A 22,061-nucleotide genomic window follows, 5' to 3' on the forward strand; every position below is an offset into this window, starting at 1 on the left:
CTTGTAAAGCAAATAATGAAACATTGACTTAGTAGGAAAAAATATTTTGGAAGTATCGTGATAAAGGATGAAGAAAATATTTTGCAAAGTGATGGTTAGCACACGGTTGATGGTACCTAATAAATTCCATCATATTTTTTTTATTCCTACTATGGAAGTCAATGGTGACTATCTGCTGTGGGTTTACCATCATTCCTCAAAATACCTTCTTTTGTGTTACTCAGAAAAAAAACTAATCCTCGTGTTGTTGTAAGCCTGTATGCATGAGTAAATGATGACAGAATTATCATCATAAATTGAAATATCCCTTTAAACTGTATTTCCCCCCCTTAAACCTAAACTTATTTTCTTACGGCAAGTCATTTAGGTAATCAAGAAAATACTTTACCCGTTGTCTTTGTGAGTTAAACAAATACAGCTACGCTTCCAGGTCTGTCGACGTTGCTGTGGTTTTTCGACAGCTGTATTATGAAGGGTAGCGAATGAATGAATACATTGCAAAAAATCATTTCTTACTTGTTATTTCGAACTGTTTTCACTGTACAAATATCTAGAAAGTCTTAAAATAAGATGCATTTTTTGATGAGCAAAATGCCCTAAGAAAATAAGCCTAGCCTTTAGGGAGAAAAAAACTCAAAATTTAAGCGAATTTGGGCTTAAAACAAGCAAATAAATCTGCCAAAGGGGTAAGAAACAAATCTAGATATAAACACTTAATTCAAGAAAAATTGTCGTAGCCCATTGGCAGATTTGTTGGCTTGTTTAATGTACATGCATGTACAATATTTCAATTTGTCTTGTATTTATTAGCATTTTGTATTGCCCAACGCTGTCTATGTTGTTTAACTGTTGTCATTTTCTTATAAAAGCCTTTATAATTTATTAGTTTGGATGATTGCCATTCCCGAGAACCTCTTATATTGGAAATAAAAGAATCATCTAAGCATTATTTTGTTGACTGTCTCTTAGACATGTAGCCGTTTGATTGTGGTTCTATTTAATGGCTAGTCTATTCTTTTGGAATGGTCAAACGTCTATTAGATTTTCACTGACAGCCCAAATTAAGCCTTGTTTTAGCCTAGACACATATTCGCTGTCTATTAGAAATTATGTAGTCGTTGAATAGCCGCTTTTTTGATGACTAATGTATTCTTGGGCCGTGGTTAGACGTCTCTTGGATTTTACGCAAAACGACAAAAGAATCTATTTTTAACACATAGGTCAGGGGAGAGCGCGAACGCAGTCCCCCACTATCAGAAATTTTGCAGTCGAGATTCCCACATTTGGGGAATTCGCAAAGGGTCAGCACAACCGGAGTGCAATGGCTGAGCCTCGCCCTGGGTGAACCACCTTCATGATCATGGTGTCTCCCCTGCCAGGTAAGTATGAGCGACACCCTTTGAGGCCAGACGGCCGCATCTTCCTGTGACCGATCACATCAACGGCGCCCCCGAAGGCCGTCCGACTAACATTTCATTACTGTGTGTGACCAGGTGGAAAGCGCACGAAGCCACGTCTGAGACCAAACATTCTTCGAGATCTACCCTATTTTTATTCCGTTTCCAGCCCGGTTGAACCGTGTAGAGTGAAATATGTGAAACAATTTAAATCAAATGGATTTAAATTGCGCATTCAAATATATGGTTTCGTTATTACAAAGTAACTTTACGTGGAATAGAAACAAAGAAATGTACAGAGCAATCAAGAAACAACGAAAGCATAGCAATTTTAGAACGTGGATAAATAAAAACACAGGGCTCAATGACTTACCCGTTGTCGTTGTGAGTTAAACAAGTACAGCTATGCTTCCAGGTCTGTCGACGTTGCTGTGGATTTTCGACAGCTGTAGTATGAAGGGTAGTGAAAAAAGTTTTCAGGTGTTTTTAACATTCCAATCGGCCTCTTTCGCTTTTGTTGCACCTTCAGCTGTGTCGAGGATGTTTAATTCGTCCTCGGATCACCACCACAAACTTTTAAAGAAAATAATTAAATACATTACAAAAACATTTCTTTATCAGCGTGTTCATTTCCACGCAAGCTTTTCGTTAAACCAATAAAGCCAACGAAAACACAGCAATTTAAAGAAACACACGTATTAGAAAAAACACCGTCATTCACGCACAAAAGAAGCAAATTCTTTTATTGTATTTGACTTATTTTTCCCCGAGAAGGGGAGCGCACCATTCATGGAAACACTGCAATACCATGTTGATGCATGGAGTGGAAGGAGCAAGCTCCGCTTCCATTTCCGAAGGTCAAAAATCCATTTAACATATAGTCTCCGGATAGGAGACGTATCAGACATTAAACTGATAAGAACAGATACTACACTTGATCTTAGCCAAAAGGCCGAGAAGCGATACCGGAATAGACGCAGCCAAAGGGGGAGCCGGCGAAGGCGCTGGCTTTTGGGGTGGAGGCTAGCGGGCATTTAACTCTATACGTTACAGAGGTAGAACGTTGAGCTAGCAGATCAGAAGTTCATGTTTTCTAAACCCATGCAGAAAACACACACAAACTGTTGGGAAAAAGCAGTCATCGCTTAACCAAACAGAAACATGAAGTAAAGCTTCAGTTAATTTGCTTGCAGCTTGCAGATCCAATACGTCGATCGTAAAGGTAATGCCGATAGATCGCACATACCTTAACTGTGTATGCTGCTCCACGCCTCCACGAGCTTCGGGAAACAGAGCGCAAAATTGTCATTATGGTCTTGGATTAACTGTGAAACATGCTTTGCCTTTCTTCTCAAATGTGTTTTCATAAATCTTACGCTGTCCGCTGCAGCTCAGTCGTCTAACTTCTGAAATTTACCAGGATGCGCATTTTTTCCTTGATGCAGGAACTGATCCACGCTCATGAGAGAGAGAGAGAGAATTTAGAATTTTCAAAAAACCTTTATTACAAATTAAAACATTTTCATAACCTCAAATCAGAAAAAACAAAGGGGAAAAAAAAATATATATATATATATAGTAACGGAAATAACAAAAAATAAGCCAACATAGGAGCAAAGACGAAATCATCTTCAATAACCAGACACAGAGCTCCTCCATAATACCAAATCAATTCAAAAGAAAGAAGATCATTCATTGCTTTTAAGTATCTAAAACCAATAAGGATTCTAGATTTAACTTATTTTAAAAACTGCTAATATATCATGGCTTCCAGGTCTGTCAACGTTGCTGTGGTTTTTCGACAGCTGTAATATGAAGGGTAGAGTGAAAAAAAATGTTTAAGTGTTTTGAACATCCCAATCTGTTCGTTTACTTAGTATTTTATTCATGTTTTCGAGTTAAAAAATAATTCTTAAATCAAGATACATTTACTTAATAAGCAAAGTGGCTTAGAATTTAAGTATTGTTTACTGAAATAAATTCTAAAATGTAATAGGTTAAGGCTTAAAACAAGTAAAAATATCTGCCAGTGGGGTAAGAAAAATAAACCTAAATTGAGTTTATTATTGAATTAAGTTGAAACTAGAATTACGTTTATTTTTCTTACCCCGCTGGCAGATATTTTTTTACTTGTTTTAAATATAAACCTGTTGATTTTTATAATTTATTTCAATTATTACAAAGTATACGATCTGATTTTTTAATCGCGGTGTTTGTTTTATTCCTCGTTTCTTTTCCGTGCATTTGCTTTATTTATTTATTTTTGCTTGTTGCATTTAAATGCACGTTTGATTTGTTGCCACATTATTCTGTGTTAATGTATTTTTTAACATGTTTATAAACAAAAAGTGCGTTATTATAATTAATTATATGGCTGTGAATTCCCAGCAAACACAAAACGCTTTTATAACAATTTTCTATTACAATACATAATATCTTAAGCCACTTTGCTTACCAAGTAAATGTATCTCCATTTAAGAATTGTCAGATATTCACAAGAAAACAAGACAAAAACAGTAAGTAAGATATTCATTTACTTTTTTCTTTCAAACATGAATTTACAGACGGCTGGAAATTTTAAATAAAATAACTAGACATACCTATTCGGGTCTGCTCCCGTTTGCTGTGATGACGGGGACTTAGTCCAAAGCACATTTTGAGGAATACTTACACATTTTACTTCTTATTTCTTTGGAATTAATTATTATTTATTTTCAATTACAAAGTATGCGATCTGATTTTTTTAATCGCGGTGTTTGTTTTATTCCTCGTTTCTTTTCCATGCATTTGCTTTATTTATTTATTTTCTGCTTGTTGCATTTAAATGCACATTTGATTTGTTGCCACATTATTCTGTGTTAATGTATTTTTTAACATGTTTATCAACAAAAAGTGCGTTATTATAATTAATTATATAGCTGTGAAATATATACAAGAATTCCCAGCAAAAACAAAACGTTTTTATAACAATTTTCTATTACAATACATAATATCTTAAGCCACTTTGCTTACCAAGTAAATGTATCTCCATTTAAGAATTGTCAGATATTCACTAGAAAACAAGACAAAAACAGTAAGTAAGATATTCATTTACTTTTTTCTTTCAAACATGAATTTACAGACGGCTGGGAATTTTTAATAAAATAACTAGACATACCTATTCGGGTCTGCTCCCGTTTGCTGTGATGACGGGAGACTTAGTCCAAAGCACATTTTGAGGAATACTTACACATTTTACTTCTTATTTCTTTGAAATTAATTATTATTTATTTTCAATTACAAAGTATGAGATCTGATTTTTTTAATCGCGGTGTGTGTTTTATTCCTCGTTTCTTTAGCTCACACAACATTCTACCAAAAAACAGCAGATCATTTTCTACTAGATAACTCCATACACTATGGATTAAAAATGTCCCGACTGCGAACCTGATAAAACCCAGGTAAAAAGCAAATACAAATAAACCATTTTGATTTAGCAAAAGTTTACAAATAAATGCACTCCCTGCACACAACAAGCACGTCTAGTTACCATTCATATTTTGCGTGATTTAAGTTTCGTCGCATACATTTTGGAAGGCACACGATAAAAACAAAATAAGGCTTTTAATGTATGCAGACTTCATTCTCCGTTGAGGGCTTATCAATCATAATAAACGCTGTTAACTCTTCTCATTGAATGGTCTAAATCCAATGCTGGTAAAGAAATCAAATGTGCATTTCAACGCAACAAGCAAGCCGTAAAGCAATGGATGCAGGCAAACAAACGAGGAATAGCACATACACCACGATTAGATCATCGGGTCTCATACTTTGGAATTAATAAGAAATAATTATTCAGTCTAAAGAAAGAAGAAGTAAAATGTCTAAGTATTTCTCCAAATGTGCAGACTCATTACAATAAACGGGAGCAGACACGAATAGTTATGTATGTCTCGTTATTTTATTTAAAATTGACAGCTGTCTAACATATGATATATTTTGATAATACGAAATGCTAAAAAAATAATATAACACCAATCGACAATATCTGTTATTGTTATTTTTACAAGTAAATTCATGTGTAGGAGAAAACAAAGCAGCTGTCAGTCCATACTATAGTAGTCAACATTTGAAGTGGATCAAAAACATTCAACAAATTTGTCCTAAAACAAGAACGGGTATTGGATATTGGTTTTAAGAAAACTTTTAGAAAAGGATTTGATCCACTTCAAATGTTGACTAGTGTATATTGAGTGGCCATCGTAGTGGTGCAACCTGAACGATGTTTTCCTTACTTCCGGTCAAAGGCGCCATTTTGTGAAATAGGCATATAGGTGACGCTGGAGCACGCGGCCATTGTCTCTGTTCAACAAAACAAGTGTATATATACACATACGCATATTTTTCCTCAATCAATCACCGAATACAAGGTGCAATTCGATGCCAACTGGCCCTTCTCTCTGGTTTCATGTTTGTAAGGAAAATTAAGGGGGAAATTACGATAGCATTTCAGCCAAACATTCATTCGTGCCACGCTGCTTTTCTTTGAACGAAAAAAAAAACCCTCTGCTCCCCCTACACAATTTCTTCTCCTGTTATTTTATGCTTAAAACAAGCAAATAAATCTGCCTACAGGGTAAGAAAAAATTCGTTAACTTTTCCCATAAACACTTAATTCAAGAAAAATTGTCCCACCCCACTGGCCATTTTTTATCCACAATACACATTCGATGTCTGCACGCACCATTGTCTTTGTTCAACGCAAACAATTCTGTTGCGTTTTTCTTTGAACGAAGTGCTCCGCCTAGATAATTTGACCCATATTCACATGGGTTTGTTTCTCGTTTTTTCTTTGAGAACAATCTATATAGCGCTTTCCACAATCGTTTTGGTGTTAGCTTTACGTAAAATAGAAACACAGAAAAGTACTGAGCGATGGAGAAACCACGAAGCGGAACATATTATGACCACGGATTGGCAAACAAACTGGCAACCACGCACAAAAGAAGCAAACTCTGGTTTTAAACTCACCTTATTTGTCCCCGGAAAGCGCCAGAGTCGATGCACGGAGTGGACGGAGCAAGCCTCGCTTCCATAGCCGAAGGTCAAAAATCCATTCAAACGTGTAGTCCCCGGTGTCCACTCGATTTTACCCAAAAAGCCGAGGAGCGATACCGCAATGGCATCCGGAGAAGGCGCTGGCTGTCGGGATGGAGGTTAGCGGGTCAGAGATCCGGCACTGAAGGTCTGCGTTCATTACTCACCGTGTGCATTTCACTCTATACTTGTAAAAAAACCATACAAATACATACAGAAACAGTTATCACTCATACAAAAAGAAACACGAAGGTAAAGCTTCAGTTAATTTGCTCGCTGAATGCTTTTTGCATGCACATACAAAACTGAACAAAACTGATATACTGAACAAAATAGGCCCCAAAATTGAGGAACACCAGTTGTTTAGTTAAACTGATTGAATAGCACTTTGCTTTCTATTTGCTAAATATGAAATGAGACAATAAATTACAAATTACATTTCAATGCCTGCAGCGTGTTCATGTCCACACCACAAATAAAACCGTGTGACCCTTTTTTTTGGTTTAAAGATTGAAAGTTTCGAACCTACGCAACACTCTAAAGACAAATGCTCCTAAATAGTACCAAATAAGGGTTCTTCAGCTTGTAACCATAGCAGAACCCGTTTTTTTGGTACTATATAGAACCTTTTTATACGGTTCTATAAAGAATCTTGTCTTGAAAAATGCTCACCTCAGTGGTGCTATAAAGAACGATTAATTTATCAGCTGTCAGGAGTGACATTTTTGTTATTTATCCACTTTCTAATGTATAGCACTTGATAAGGATTAACAGTTTAAAAACAGAAATGCAAGACATCAGAAAATACATTTATTTTTTACTTTCATAACATGAGAGGTGTCATACAATAACAAATATGTGCTTTAAAATCACATTCCTAAGTTAAAAATATACATAAAAATAGATATATGGATCATTACACAAATCACTACTCAAAGGAAATATGTTAAATAACTGCTTCAATATTAATTAACAATAACGTTTGGCCAAGGCAGTCCTTGTAAATAGACATATAAATAGACAAATAAAATCATGACATATATGCCATAGAGCCTGAGATAGAGAAAAATAATAAGGAATTCTGCTTTTACTACCATCTCAGAAATATTGCCAGAATTGGAGGTTTTGTCTCAAGACAGGACTTAGAGAAACTTGTTCATGCTTTCATCACCAGCAGGGCCGATTATTGCAATGGACAATGGTTTAAAAAAGTACTGTTACTTGTTTAAAAACCACTTCATGGCTACAGGCCGAAATACATGACAGATATGCTAATCGAATATGAAACCGATTACTCGGAGCAATAGGATCAGGTCATTTAGAAAAAACAGGGGTTCACTCAAAACAAGGTGCATCAGCATTTAGTTATTATCAGCTTTCAGAAGAGATCAGATGTGCTTCAACAGTAGACACTTTTAAATCTAGATTAAAAACACATCAGTTTAACTTTGCATTTACTGAATGATTTAAAACAGTACGAATAAAACAGTACAAAAGAATAAAACAGTATGAACCTTACCTGTTATAAAGGGAATGAAGCTTACGGTATGGTGCTTACCTGCAGAAATAAATAAAGTACAATAAGAACACACAGAACTTCAATTTTCAAAATTATTTTAACAATAAATGATGATTATTTTACTGGTTTACCTGTTTGCGATTACCACAGAATCCCGTCACCTGGCTGCGGTCTTCATTTGGTGAACGGTTCTTCACTCATAATTGACCTATACAAGAAATAGAGAAGAATAATAAGCAATTCTGCTTTTACATGTAGATGTGTGCCCCAAGAACACAGACACACCGGCTCCAAAAAGTTTAAAAAGTACACATTTCTGTTATTTTAATGTGGCAAATGTGTCAGCTTTAAAAGAAGCATACATTACCTTTTAAAGAGGATGCGCACTGCGTGAAATACCTTTACTCCCAGCATAAGCAAGCAATTTTCAAAATGCTTTTAAAAGTAATGGTGATTATCTTACTTGTTTAACTGTTTGTGATTACCATGGAATCATGTCACCATCATTTTTAAGCTTGTAAAGCAAATAATGAAACATTGACTTAGTAGGAAAAAATATTTTGGAAGTATCGTGATAAAGGATGAAGAAAATATTTTGCAAAGTGATGGTTAGCACACGGTTGATGGTACCTAATAAATTCCATCATATTTTTTTTATTCCTACTATGGAAGTCAATGGTGACTATCTGCTGTGGGTTTACCATCATTCCTCAAAATACCTTCTTTTGTGTTACTCAGAAAAAAAACTAATCCTCGTGTTGTTGTAAGCCTGTATGCATGAGTAAATGATGACAGAATTATCATCATAAATTGAAATATCCCTTTAAACTGTATTTCCCCCCCTTAAACCTAAACTTATTTTCTTACGGCAAGTCATTTAGGTAATCAAGAAAATACTTTACCCGTTGTCTTTGTGAGTTAAACAAATACAGCTACGCTTCCAGGTCTGTCGACGTTGCTGTGGTTTTTCGACAGCTGTATTATGAAGGGTAGCGAATGAATGAATACATTGCAAAAAATCATTTCTTACTTGTTATTTCGAACTGTTTTCACTGTACAAATATCTAGAAAGTCTTAAAATAAGATGCATTTTTTGATGAGCAAAATGCCCTAAGAAAATAAGCCTAGCCTTTAGGGAGAAAAAAACTCAAAATTTAAGCGAATTTGGGCTTAAAACAAGCAAATAAATCTGCCAAAGGGGTAAGAAACAAATCTAGATATAAACACTTAATTCAAGAAAAATTGTCGTAGCCCATTGGCAGATTTGTTGGCTTGTTTAATGTACATGCATGTACAATATTTCAATTTGTCTTGTATTTATTAGCATTTTGTATTGCCCAACGCTGTCTATGTTGTTTAACTGTTGTCATTTTCTTATAAAAGCCTTTATAATTTATTAGTTTGGATGATTGCCATTCCCGAGAACCTCTTATATTGGAAATAAAAGAATCATCTAAGCATTATTTTGTTGACTGTCTCTTAGACATGTAGCCGTTTGATTGTGGTTCTATTTAATGGCTAGTCTATTCTTTTGGAATGGTCAAACGTCTATTAGATTTTCACTGACAGCCCAAATTAAGCCTTGTTTTAGCCTAGACACATATTCGCTGTCTATTAGAAATTATGTAGTCGTTGAATAGCCGCTTTTTTGATGACTAATGTATTCTTGGGCCGTGGTTAGACGTCTCTTGGATTTTACGCAAAACGACAAAAGAATCTATTTTTAACACATAGGTCAGGGGAGAGCGCGAACGCAGTCCCCCACTATCAGAAATTTTGCAGTCGAGATTCCCACATTTGGGGAATTCGCAAAGGGTCAGCACAACCGGAGTGCAATGGCTGAGCCTCGCCCTGGGTGAACCACCTTCATGATCATGGTGTCTCCCCTGCCAGGTAAGTATGAGCGACACCCTTTGAGGCCAGACGGCCGCATCTTCCTGTGACCGATCACATCAACGGCGCCCCCGAAGGCCGTCCGACTAACATTTCATTACTGTGTGTGACCAGGTGGAAAGCGCACGAAGCCACGTCTGAGACCAAACATTCTTCGAGATCTACCCTATTTTTATTCCGTTTCCAGCCCGGTTGAACCGTGTAGAGTGAAATATGTGAAACAATTTAAATCAAATGGATTTAAATTGCGCATTCAAATATATGGTTTCGTTATTACAAAGTAACTTTACGTGGAATAGAAACAAAGAAATGTACAGAGCAATCAAGAAACAACGAAAGCATAGCAATTTTAGAACGTGGATAAATAAAAACACAGGGCTCAATGACTTACCCGTTGTCGTTGTGAGTTAAACAAGTACAGCTATGCTTCCAGGTCTGTCGACGTTGCTGTGGATTTTCGACAGCTGTAGTATGAAGGGTAGTGAAAAAAGTTTTCAGGTGTTTTTAACATTCCAATCGGCCTCTTTCGCTTTTGTTGCACCTTCAGCTGTGTCGAGGATGTTTAATTCGTCCTCGGATCACCACCACAAACTTGTAAAGAAAATAATTAAATACATTACAAAAACATTTCTTTATCAGCGTGTTCATTTCCACGCAAGCTTTTCGTTAAACCAATAAAGCCAACGAAAACACAGCAATTTAAAGAAACACACGTATTAGAAAAAACACCGTCATTCACGCACAAAAGAAGCAAATTCTTTTATTGTATTTGACTTATTTTTCCCCGAGAAGGGGAGCGCACCATTCATGGAAACACTGCAATACCATGTTGATGCATGGAGTGGAAGGAGCAAGCTCCGCTTCCATTTCCGAAGGTCAAAAATCCATTTAACATATAGTCTCCGGATAGGAGACGTATCAGACATTAAACTGATAAGAACAGATACTACACTTGATCTTAGCCAAAAGGCCGAGAAGCGATACCGGAATAGACGCAGCCAAAGGGGGAGCCGGCGAAGGCGCTGGCTTTTGGGGTGGAGGCTAGCGGGCATTTAACTCTATACGTTACAGAGGTAGAACGTTGAGCTAGCAGATCAGAAGTTCATGTTTTCTAAACCCATGCAGAAAACACACACAAACTGTTGGGAAAAAGCAGTCATCGCTTAACCAAACAGAAACATGAAGTAAAGCTTCAGTTAATTTGCTTGCAGCTTGCAGATCCAATACGTCGATCGTAAAGGTAATGCCGATAGATCGCACATACCTTAACTGTGTATGCTGCTCCACGCCTCCACGAGCTTCGGGAAACAGAGCGCAAAATTGTCATTATGGTCTTGGATTAACTGTGAAACATGCTTTGCCTTTCTTCTCAAATGTGTTTTCATAAATCTTACGCTGTCCGCTGCAGCTCAGTCGTCTAACTTCTGAAATTTACCAGGATGCGCATTTTTTCCTTGATGCAGGAACTGATCCACGCTCATGAGAGAGAGAGAGAGAATTTAGAATTTTCAAAAAACCTTTATTACAAATTAAAACATTTTCATAACCTCAAATCAGAAAAAACAAAGGGGAAAAAAAAAATATATATATATATATAGTAACGGAAATAACAAAAAATAAGCCAACATAGGAGCAAAGACGAAATCATCTTCAATAACCAGACACAGAGCTCCTCCATAATACCAAATCAATTCAAAAGAAAGAAGATCATTCATTGCTTTTAAGTATCTAAAACCAATAAGGATTCTAGATTTAACTTATTTTAAAAACTGCTAATATATCATGGCTTCCAGGTCTGTCAACGTTGCTGTGGTTTTTCGACAGCTGTAATATGAAGGGTAGAGTGAAAAAAAATGTTTAAGTGTTTTGAACATCCCAATCTGTTCGTTTACTTAGTATTTTATTCATGTTTTCGAGTTAAAAAATAATTCTTAAATCAAGATACATTTACTTAATAAGCAAAGTGGCTTAGAATTTAAGTCTTGTTTACTGAAATAAATTCTAAAATGTAATAGGTTAAGGCTTAAAACAAGTAAAAATATCTGCCAGTGGGGTAAGAAAAATAAACCTAAATTGAGTTTATTATTGAATTAAGTTGAAACTAGAATTACGTTTATTTTTCTTACCCCGCTGGCAGATATTTTTTTACTTGTTTTAAATATAAACCTGTTGATTTTTATAATTTATTTCAATTATTACAAAGTATACGATCTGATTTTTTAATCGCGGTGTTTGTTTTATTCCTCGTTTCTTTTCCGTGCATTTGCTTTATTTATTTATTTTTGCTTGTTGCATTTAAATGCACGTTTGATTTGTTGCCACATTATTCTGTGTTAATGTATTTTTTAACATGTTTATAAACAAAAAGTGCGTTATTATAATTAATTATATGGCTGTGAATTCCCAGCAAACACAAAACGCTTTTATAACAATTTTCTATTACAATACATAATATCTTAAGCCACTTTGCTTACCAAGTAAATGTATCTCCATTTAAGAATTGTCAGATATTCACAAGAAAACAAGACAAAAACAGTAAGTAAGATATTCATTTACTTTTTTCTTTCAAACATGAATTTACAGACGGCTGGAAATTTTAAATAAAATAACTAGACATACCTATTCGGGTCTGCTCCCGTTTGCTGTGATGACGGGGACTTAGTCCAAAGCACATTTTGAGGAATACTTACACATTTTACTTCTTATTTCTTTGGAATTAATTATTATTTATTTTCAATTACAAAGTATGCGATCTGATTTTTTTAATCGCGGTGTTTGTTTTATTCCTCGTTTCTTTTCCATGCATTTGCTTTATTTATTTATTTTCTGCTTGTTGCATTTAAATGCACATTTGATTTGTTGCCACATTATTCTGTGTTAATGTATTTTTTAACATGTTTATCAACAAAAAGTGCGTTATTATAATTAATTATATAGCTGTGAAATATATACAAGAATTCCCAGCAAAAACAAAACGTTTTTATAACAATTTTCTATTACAATACATAATATCTTAAGCCACTTTGCTTACCAAGTAAATGTATCTCCATTTAAGAATTGTCAGATATTCACTAGAAAACAAGACAAAAACAGTAAGTAAGATATTCATTTACTTTTTTCTTTCAAACATGAATTTACAGACGGCTGGGAATTTTTAATAAAATAACTAGACATACCTATTCGGGTCTGCTCCCGTTTGCTGTGATGACGGGAGACTTAGTCCAAAGCACATTTTGAGGAATACTTACACATTTTACTTCTTATTTCTTTGAAATTAATTATTATTTATTTTCAATTACAAAGTATGAGATCTGATTTTTTTAATCGCGGTGTGTGTTTTATTCCTCGTTTCTTTAGCTCACACAACATTCTACCAAAAAACAGCAGATCATTTTCTACTAGATAACTCCATACACTATGGATTAAAAATGTCCCGACTGCGAACCTGATAAAACCCAGGTAAAAAGCAAATACAAATAAACCATTTTGATTTAGCAAAAGTTTACAAATAAATGCACTCCCTGCACACAACAAGCACGTCTAGTTACCATTCATATTTTGCGTGATTTAAGTTTCGTCGCATACATTTTGGAAGGCACACGATAAAAACAAAATAAGGCTTTTAATGTATGCAGACTTCATTCTCCGTTGAGGGCTTATCAATCATAATAAACGCTGTTAACTCTTCTCATTGAATGGTCTAAATCCAATGCTGGTAAAGAAATCAAATGTGCATTTCAACGCAACAAGCAAGCCGTAAAGCAATGGATGCAGGCAAACAAACGAGGAATAGCACATACACCACGATTAGATCATCGGGTCTCATACTTTGGAATTAATAAGAAATAATTATTCAGTCTAAAGAAAGAAGAAGTAAAATGTCTAAGTATTTCTCCAAATGTGCAGACTCATTACAATAAACGGGAGCAGACACGAATAGTTATGTATGTCTCGTTATTTTATTTAAAATTGACAGCTGTCTAACATATGATATATTTTGATAATACGAAATGCTAAAAAAATAATATAACACCAATCGACAATATCTGTTATTGTTATTTTTACAAGTAAATTCATGTGTAGGAGAAAACAAAGCAGCTGTCAGTCCATACTATATTGAGTGGCCATCGTAGTGGTGCAACCTGAACGATGTTTTCCTTACTTCCGGTCAAAGGCGCCATTTTGTGAAATAGGCATATAGGTGACGCTGGAGCACGCGGCCATTGTCTCTGTTCAACAAAACAAGTGTATATATACACATACGCATATTTTTCCTCAATCAATCACCGAATACAAGGTGCAATTCGATGCCAACTGGCCCTTCTCTCTGGTTTCATGTTTGTAAGGAAAATTAAGGGGGAAATTACGATAGCATTTCAGCCAAACATTCATTCGTGCCACGCTGCTTTTCTTTGAACGAAAAAAAAAACCCTCTGCTCCCCCTACACAATTTCTTCTCCTGTTATTTTATGCTTAAAACAAGCAAATAAATCTGCCTACAGGGTAAGAAAAAATTCGTTAACTTTTCCCATAAACACTTAATTCAAGAAAAATTGTCCCACCCCACTGGCCATTTTTTATCCACAATACACATTCGATGTCTGCACGCACCATTGTCTTTGTTCAACGCAAACAATTCTGTTGCGTTTTTCTTTGAACGAAGTGCTCCGCCTAGATAATTTGACCCATATTCACATGGGTTTGTTTCTCGTTTTTTCTTTGAGAACAATCTATATAGCGCTTTCCACAATCGTTTTGGTGTTAGCTTTACGTAAAATAGAAACACAGAAAAGTACTGAGCGATGGAGAAACCACGAAGCGGAACATATTATGACCACGGATTGGCAAACAAACTGGCAACCACGCACAAAAGAAGCAAACTCTGGTTTTAAACTCACCTTATTTGTCCCCGGAAAGCGCCAGAGTCGATGCACGGAGTGGACGGAGCAAGCCTCGCTTCCATAGCCGAAGGTCAAAAATCCATTCAAACGTGTAGTCCCCGGTGTCCACTCGATTTTACCCAAAAAGCCGAGGAGCGATACCGCAATGGCATCCGGAGAAGGCGCTGGCTGTCGGGATGGAGGTTAGCGGGTCAGAGATCCGGCACTGAAGGTCTGCGTTCATTACTCACCGTGTGCATTTCACTCTATACTTGTAAAAAAACCATACAAATACATACAGAAACAGTTATCACTCATACAAAAAGAAACACGAAGGTAAAGCTTCAGTTAATTTGCTCGCTGAATGCTTTTTGCATGCACATACAAAACTGAACAAAACTGATATACTGAACAAAATAGGCCCCAAAATTGAGGAACACCAGTTGTTTAGTTAAACTGATTGAATAGCACTTTGCTTTCTATTTGCTAAATATGAAATGAGACAATAAATTACAAATTACATTTCAATGCCTGCAGCGTGTTCATGTCCACACCACAAATAAAACCGTGTGACCCTTTTTTTTGGTTTAAAGATTGAAAGTTTCGAACCTACGCAACACTCTAAAGACAAATGCTCCTAAATAGTACCAAATAAGGGTTCTTCAGCTTGTAACCATAGCAGAACCCGTTTTTTTGGTACTATATAGAACCTTTTTATACGGTTCTATAAAGAATCTTGTCTTGAAAAATGCTCACCTCAGTGGTGCTATAAAGAACGATTAATTTATCAGCTGTCAGGAGTGACATTTTTGTTATTTATCCACTTTCTAATGTATAGCACTTGATAAGGATTAACAGTTTAAAAACAGAAATGCAAGACATCAGAAAATACATTTATTTTTTACTTTCATAACATGAGAGGTGTCATACAATAACAAATATGTGCTTTAAAATCACATTCCTAAGTTAAAAATATACATAAAAATAGATATATGGATCATTACACAAATCACTACTCAAAGGAAATATGTTAAATAACTGCTTCAATATTAATTAACAATAACGTTTGGCCAAGGCAGTCCTTGTAAATAGACATATAAATAGACAAATAAAATCATGACATATATGCCATAGAGCCTGAGATAGAGAAAAATAATAAGGAATTCTGCTTTTACTACCATCTCAGAAATATTGCCAGAATTGGAGGTTTTGTCTCAAGACAGGACTTAGAGAAACTTGTTCATGCTTTCATCACCAGCAGGGCCGATTATTGCAATGGACAATGGTTTAAAAAAGTACTGTTACTTGTTTAAAAACCACTTCATGGCTACAGGCCGAAATACATGACAGATATGCTAATCGAATATGAAACCGATTACTCGGAGCAATAGGATCAGGTCATTTAGAAAAAACAGGGGTTCACTCAAAACAAGGTGCATCAGCATTTAGTTATTATCAGCTTTCAGAAGAGATCAGATGTGCTTCAACAGTAGACACTTTTAAATCTAGATTAAAAACACATCAGTTTAACTTTGCATTTACTGAATGATTTAAAACAGTACGAATAAAACAGTACAAAAGAATAAAACAGTATGAACCTTACCTGTTATAAAGGGAATGAAGCTTACGGTATGGTGCTTACCTGCAGAAATAAATAAAGTACAATAAGAACACACAGAACTTCAATTTTCAAAATTATTTTAACAATAAATGATGATTATTTTACTGGTTTACCTGTTTGCGATTACCACAGAATCCCGTCACCTGGCTGCGGTCTTCATTTGGTGAACGGTTCTTCACTCATAATTGACCTATACAAGAAATAGAGAAGAATAATAAGCAATTCTGCTTTTACATGTAGATGTGTGCCCCAAGAACACAGACACACCGGCTCCAAAAAGTTTAAAAAGTACACATTTCTGTTATTTTAATGTGGCAAATGTGTCAGCTTTAAAAGAAGCATACATTACCTTTTAAAGAGGATGCGCACTGCGTGAAATACCTTTACTCCCAGCATAAGCAAGCAATTTTCAAAATGCTTTTAAAAGTAATGGTGATTATCTTACTTGTTTAACTGTTTGTGATTACCATGGAATCATGTCACCATCATTTTTAAGCTTGTAAAGCAAATAATGAAACATTGACTTAGTAGGAAAAAATATTTTGGAAGTATCGTGATAAAGGATGAAGAAAATATTTTGCAAAGTGATGGTTAGCACACGGTTGATGGTACCTAATAAATTCCATCATATTTTTTTTATTCCTACTATGGAAGTCAATGGTGACTATCTGCTGTGGGTTTACCATCATTCCTCAAAATACCTTCTTTTGTGTTACTCAGAAAAAAAACTAATCCTCGTGTTGTTGTAAGCCTGTATGCATGAGTAAATGATGACAGAATTATCATCATAAATTGAAATATCCCTTTAAACTGTATTTCCCCCCCTTAAACCTAAACTTATTTTCTTACGGCAAGTCATTTAGGTAATCAAGAAAATACTTTACCCGTTGTCTTTGTGAGTTAAACAAATACAGCTACGCTTCCAGGTCTGTCGACGTTGCTGTGGTTTTTCGACAGCTGTATTATGAAGGGTAGCGAATGAATGAATACATTGCAAAAAATCATTTCTTACTTGTTATTTCGAACTGTTTTCACTGTACAAATATCTAGAAAGTCTTAAAATAAGATGCATTTTTTGATGAGCAAAATGCCCTAAGAAAATAAGCCTAGCCTTTAGGGAGAAAAAAACTCAAAATTTAAGCGAATTTGGGCTTAAAACAAGCAAATAAATCTGCCAAAGGGGTAAGAAACAAATCTAGATATAAACACTTAATTCAAGAAAAATTGTCGTAGCCCATTGGCAGATTTGTTGGCTTGTTTAATGTACATGCATGTACAATATTTCAATTTGTCTTGTATTTATTAGCATTTTGTATTGCCCAACGCTGTCTATGTTGTTTAACTGTTGTCATTTTCTTATAAAAGCCTTTATAATTTATTAGTTTGGATGATTGCCATTCCCGAGAACCTCTTATATTGGAAATAAAAGAATCATCTAAGCATTATTTTGTTGACTGTCTCTTAGACATGTAGCCGTTTGATTGTGGTTCTATTTAATGGCTAGTCTATTCTTTTGGAATGGTCAAACGTCTATTAGATTTTCACTGACAGCCCAAATTAAGCCTTGTTTTAGCCTAGACACATATTCGCTGTCTATTAGAAATTATGTAGTCGTTGAATAGCCGCTTTTTTGATGACTAATGTATTCTTGGGCCGTGGTTAGACGTCTCTTGGATTTTACGCAAAACGACAAAAGAATCTATTTTTAACACATAGGTCAGGGGAGAGCGCGAACGCAGTCCCCCACTATCAGAAATTTTGCAGTCGAGATTCCCACATTTGGGGAATTCGCAAAGGGTCAGCACAACCGGAGTGCAATGGCTGAGCCTCGCCCTGGGTGAACCACCTTCATGATCATGGTGTCTCCCCTGCCAGGTAAGTATGAGCGACACCCTTTGAGGCCAGACGGCCGCATCTTCCTGTGACCGATCACATCAACGGCGCCCCCGAAGGCCGTCCGACTAACATTTCATTACTGTGTGTGACCAGGTGGAAAGCGCACGAAGCCACGTCTGAGACCAAACATTCTTCGAGATCTACCCTATTTTTATTCCGTTTCCAGCCCGGTTGAACCGTGTAGAGTGAAATATGTGAAACAATTTAAATCAAATGGATTTAAATTGCGCATTCAAATATATGGTTTCGTTATTACAAAGTAACTTTACGTGGAATAGAAACAAAGAAATGTACAGAGCAATCAAGAAACAACGAAAGCATAGCAATTTTAGAACGTGGATAAATAAAAACACAGGGCTCAATGACTTACCCGTTGTCGTTGTGAGTTAAACAAGTACAGCTATGCTTCCAGGTCTGTCGACGTTGCTGTGGATTTTCGACAGCTGTAGTATGAAGGGTAGTGAAAAAAGTTTTCAGGTGTTTTTAACATTCCAATCGGCCTCTTTCGCTTTTGTTGCACCTTCAGCTGTGTCGAGGATGTTTAATTCGTCCTCGGATCACCACCACAAACTTGTAAAGAAAATAATTAAATACATTACAAAAACATTTCTTTATCAGCGTGTTCATTTCCACGCAAGCTTTTCGTTAAACCAATAAAGCCAACGAAAACACAGCAATTTAAAGAAACACACGTATTAGAAAAAACACCGTCATTCACGCACAAAAGAAGCAAATTCTTTTATTGTATTTGACTTATTTTTCCCCGAGAAGGGGAGCGCACCATTCATGGAAACACTGCAATACCATGTTGATGCATGGAGTGGAAGGAGCAAGCTCCGCTTCCATTTCCGAAGGTCAAAAATCCATTTAACATATAGTCTCCGGATAGGAGACGTATCAGACATTAAACTGATAAGAACAGATACTACACTTGATCTTAGCCAAAAGGCCGAGAAGCGATACCGGAATAGACGCAGCCAAAGGGGGAGCCGGCGAAGGCGCTGGCTTTTGGGGTGGAGGCTAGCGGGCATTTAACTCTATACGTTACAGAGGTAGAACGTTGAGCTAGCAGATCAGAAGTTCATGTTTTCTAAACCCATGCAGAAAACACACACAAACTGTTGGGAAAAAGCAGTCATCGCTTAACCAAACAGAAACATGAAGTAAAGCTTCAGTTAATTTGCTTGCAGCTTGCAGATCCAATACGTCGATCGTAAAGGTAATGCCGATAGATCGCACATACCTTAACTGTGTATGCTGCTCCACGCCTCCACGAGCTTCGGGAAACAGAGCGCAAAATTGTCATTATGGTCTTGGATTAACTGTGAAACATGCTTTGCCTTTCTTCTCAAATGTGTTTTCATAAATCTTACGCTGTCCGCTGCAGCTCAGTCGTCTAACTTCTGAAATTTACCAGGATGCGCATTTTTTCCTTGATGCAGGAACTGATCCACGCTCATGAGAGAGAGAGAGAGAATTTAGAATTTTCAAAAAACCTTTATTACAAATTAAAACATTTTCATAACCTCAAATCAGAAAAAACAAAGGGGAAAAAAAAATATATATATATATATAGTAACGGAAATAACAAAAAATAAGCCAACATAGGAGCAAAGACGAAATCATCTTCAATAACCAGACACAGAGCTCCTCCATAATACCAAATCAATTCAAAAGAAAGAAGATCATTCATTGCTTTTAAGTATCTAAAACCAATAAGGATTCTAGATTTAACTTATTTTAAAAACTGCTAATATATCATGGCTTCCAGGTCTGTCAACGTTGCTGTGGTTTTTCGACAGCTGTAATATGAAGGGTAGAGTGAAAAAAAATGTTTAAGTGTTTTGAACATCCCAATCTGTTCGTTTACTTAGTATTTTATTCATGTTTTCGAGTTAAAAAATAATTCTTAAATCAAGATACATTTACTTAATAAGCAAAGTGGCTTAGAATTTAAGTATTGTTTACTGAAATAAATTCTAAAATGTAATAGGTTAAGGCTTAAAACAAGTAAAAATATCTGCCAGTGGGGTAAGAAAAATAAACCTAAATTGAGTTTATTATTGAATTAAGTTGAAACTAGAATTACGTTTATTTTTCTTACCCCGCTGGCAGATATTTTTTTACTTGTTTTAAATATAAACCTGTTGATTTTTATAATTTATTTCAATTATTACAAAGTATACGATCTGATTTTTTAATCGCGGTGTTTGTTTTATTCCTCGTTTCTTTTCCGTGCATTTGCTTTATTTATTTATTTTTGCTTGTTGCATTTAAATGCACGTTTGATTTGTTGCCACATTATTCTGTGTTAATGTATTTTTTAACATGTTTATAAACAAAAAGTGCGTTATTATAATTAATTATATGGCTGTGAATTCCCAGCAAACACAAAACGCTTTTATAACAATTTTCTATTACAATACATAATATCTTAAGCCACTTTGCTTACCAAGTAAATGTATCTCCATTTAAGAATTGTCAGATATTCACAAGAAAACAAGACAAAAACAGTAAGTAAGATATTCATTTACTTTTTTCTTTCAAACATGAATTTACAGACGGCTGGAAATTTTAAATAAAATAACTAGACATACCTATTCGGGTCTGCTCCCGTTTGCTGTGATGACGGGGACTTAGTCCAAAGCACATTTTGAGGAATACTTACACATTTTACTTCTTATTTCTTTGGAATTAATTATTATTTATTTTCAATTACAAAGTATGCGATCTGATTTTTTTAATCGCGGTGTTTGTTTTATTCCTCGTTTCTTTTCCATGCATTTGCTTTATTTATTTATTTTCTGCTTGTTGCATTTAAATGCACATTTGATTTGTTGCCACATTATTCTGTGTTAATGTATTTTTTAACATGTTTATCAACAAAAAGTGCGTTATTATAATTAATTATATAGCTGTGAAATATATACAAGAATTCCCAGCAAAAACAAAACGTTTTTATAACAATTTTCTATTACAATACATAATATCTTAAGCCACTTTGCTTACCAAGTAAATGTATCTCCATTTAAGAATTGTCAGATATTCACTAGAAAACAAGACAAAAACAGTAAGTAAGATATTCATTTACTTTTTTCTTTCAAACATGAATTTACAGACGGCTGGGAATTTTTAATAAAATAACTAGACATACCTATTCGGGTCTGCTCCCGTTTGCTGTGATGACGGGAGACTTAGTCCAAAGCACATTTTGAGGAATACTTACACATTTTACTTCTTATTTCTTTGAAATTAATTATTATTTATTTTCAATTACAAAGTATGAGATCTGATTTTTTTAATCGCGGTGTGTGTTTTATTCCTCGTTTCTTTAGCTCACACAACATTCTACCAAAAAACAGCAGATCATTTTCTACTAGATAACTCCATACACTATGGATTAAAAATGTCCCGACTGCGAACCTGATAAAACCCAGGTAAAAAGCAAATACAAATAAACCATTTTGATTTAGCAAAAGTTTACAAATAAATGCACTCCCTGCACACAACAAGCACGTCTAGTTACCATTCATATTTTGCGTGATTTAAGTTTCGTCGCATACATTTTGGAAGGCACACGATAAAAACAAAATAAGGCTTTTAATGTATGCAGACTTCATTCTCCGTTGAGGGCTTATCAATCATAATAAACGCTGTTAACTCTTCTCATTGAATGGTCTAAATCCAATGCTGGTAAAGAAATCAAATGTGCATTTCAACGCAACAAGCAAGCCGTAAAGCAATGGATGCAGGCAAACAAACGAGGAATAGCACATACA

General features: G+C 35.3%; 6 non-coding genes across 6 annotated transcripts; all 6 read right to left on the reverse strand.

Annotated features, from left to right (window-relative positions):
* Positions 1 to 1,222: 1,222 nt before the first annotated feature.
* LOC135740017 (U1 spliceosomal RNA) lies at positions 1,223 to 1,387 on the reverse strand. The gene has a single exon (XR_010529123.1). It is a non-coding gene; the product is annotated as a U1 spliceosomal RNA (small nuclear RNA).
* Positions 1,388 to 2,170: 783 nt separating this feature from the next.
* On the reverse strand, positions 2,171 to 2,361 carry LOC135740031 (U2 spliceosomal RNA). The gene has a single exon (XR_010529137.1). It is a non-coding gene; the product is annotated as a U2 spliceosomal RNA (small nuclear RNA).
* A 7,367-nt stretch (positions 2,362 to 9,728) lies between these two features.
* Positions 9,729 to 9,893, reverse strand: LOC135740018 (U1 spliceosomal RNA). Its single transcript, XR_010529124.1, has one exon. It is a non-coding gene; the product is annotated as a U1 spliceosomal RNA (small nuclear RNA).
* Positions 9,894 to 10,676: 783 nt separating this feature from the next.
* Positions 10,677 to 10,867, reverse strand: LOC135740032 (U2 spliceosomal RNA). Its single transcript, XR_010529138.1, has one exon. It is a non-coding gene; the product is annotated as a U2 spliceosomal RNA (small nuclear RNA).
* Positions 10,868 to 18,104: 7,237 nt separating this feature from the next.
* LOC141282562 (U1 spliceosomal RNA) lies at positions 18,105 to 18,269 on the reverse strand. The gene has a single exon (XR_012337359.1). It is a non-coding gene; the product is annotated as a U1 spliceosomal RNA (small nuclear RNA).
* A 783-nt stretch (positions 18,270 to 19,052) lies between these two features.
* LOC141282603 (U2 spliceosomal RNA) lies at positions 19,053 to 19,243 on the reverse strand. Its single transcript, XR_012337402.1, has one exon. It is a non-coding gene; the product is annotated as a U2 spliceosomal RNA (small nuclear RNA).
* Positions 19,244 to 22,061: the final 2,818 nt, after the last annotated feature.

The sequence above is a fragment of the Paramisgurnus dabryanus genome, chromosome 9 (assembly GCF_030506205.2).
Source record: "Paramisgurnus dabryanus chromosome 9, PD_genome_1.1, whole genome shotgun sequence".
Taxonomy (NCBI): domain Eukaryota; kingdom Metazoa; phylum Chordata; class Actinopteri; order Cypriniformes; family Cobitidae; genus Paramisgurnus; species Paramisgurnus dabryanus.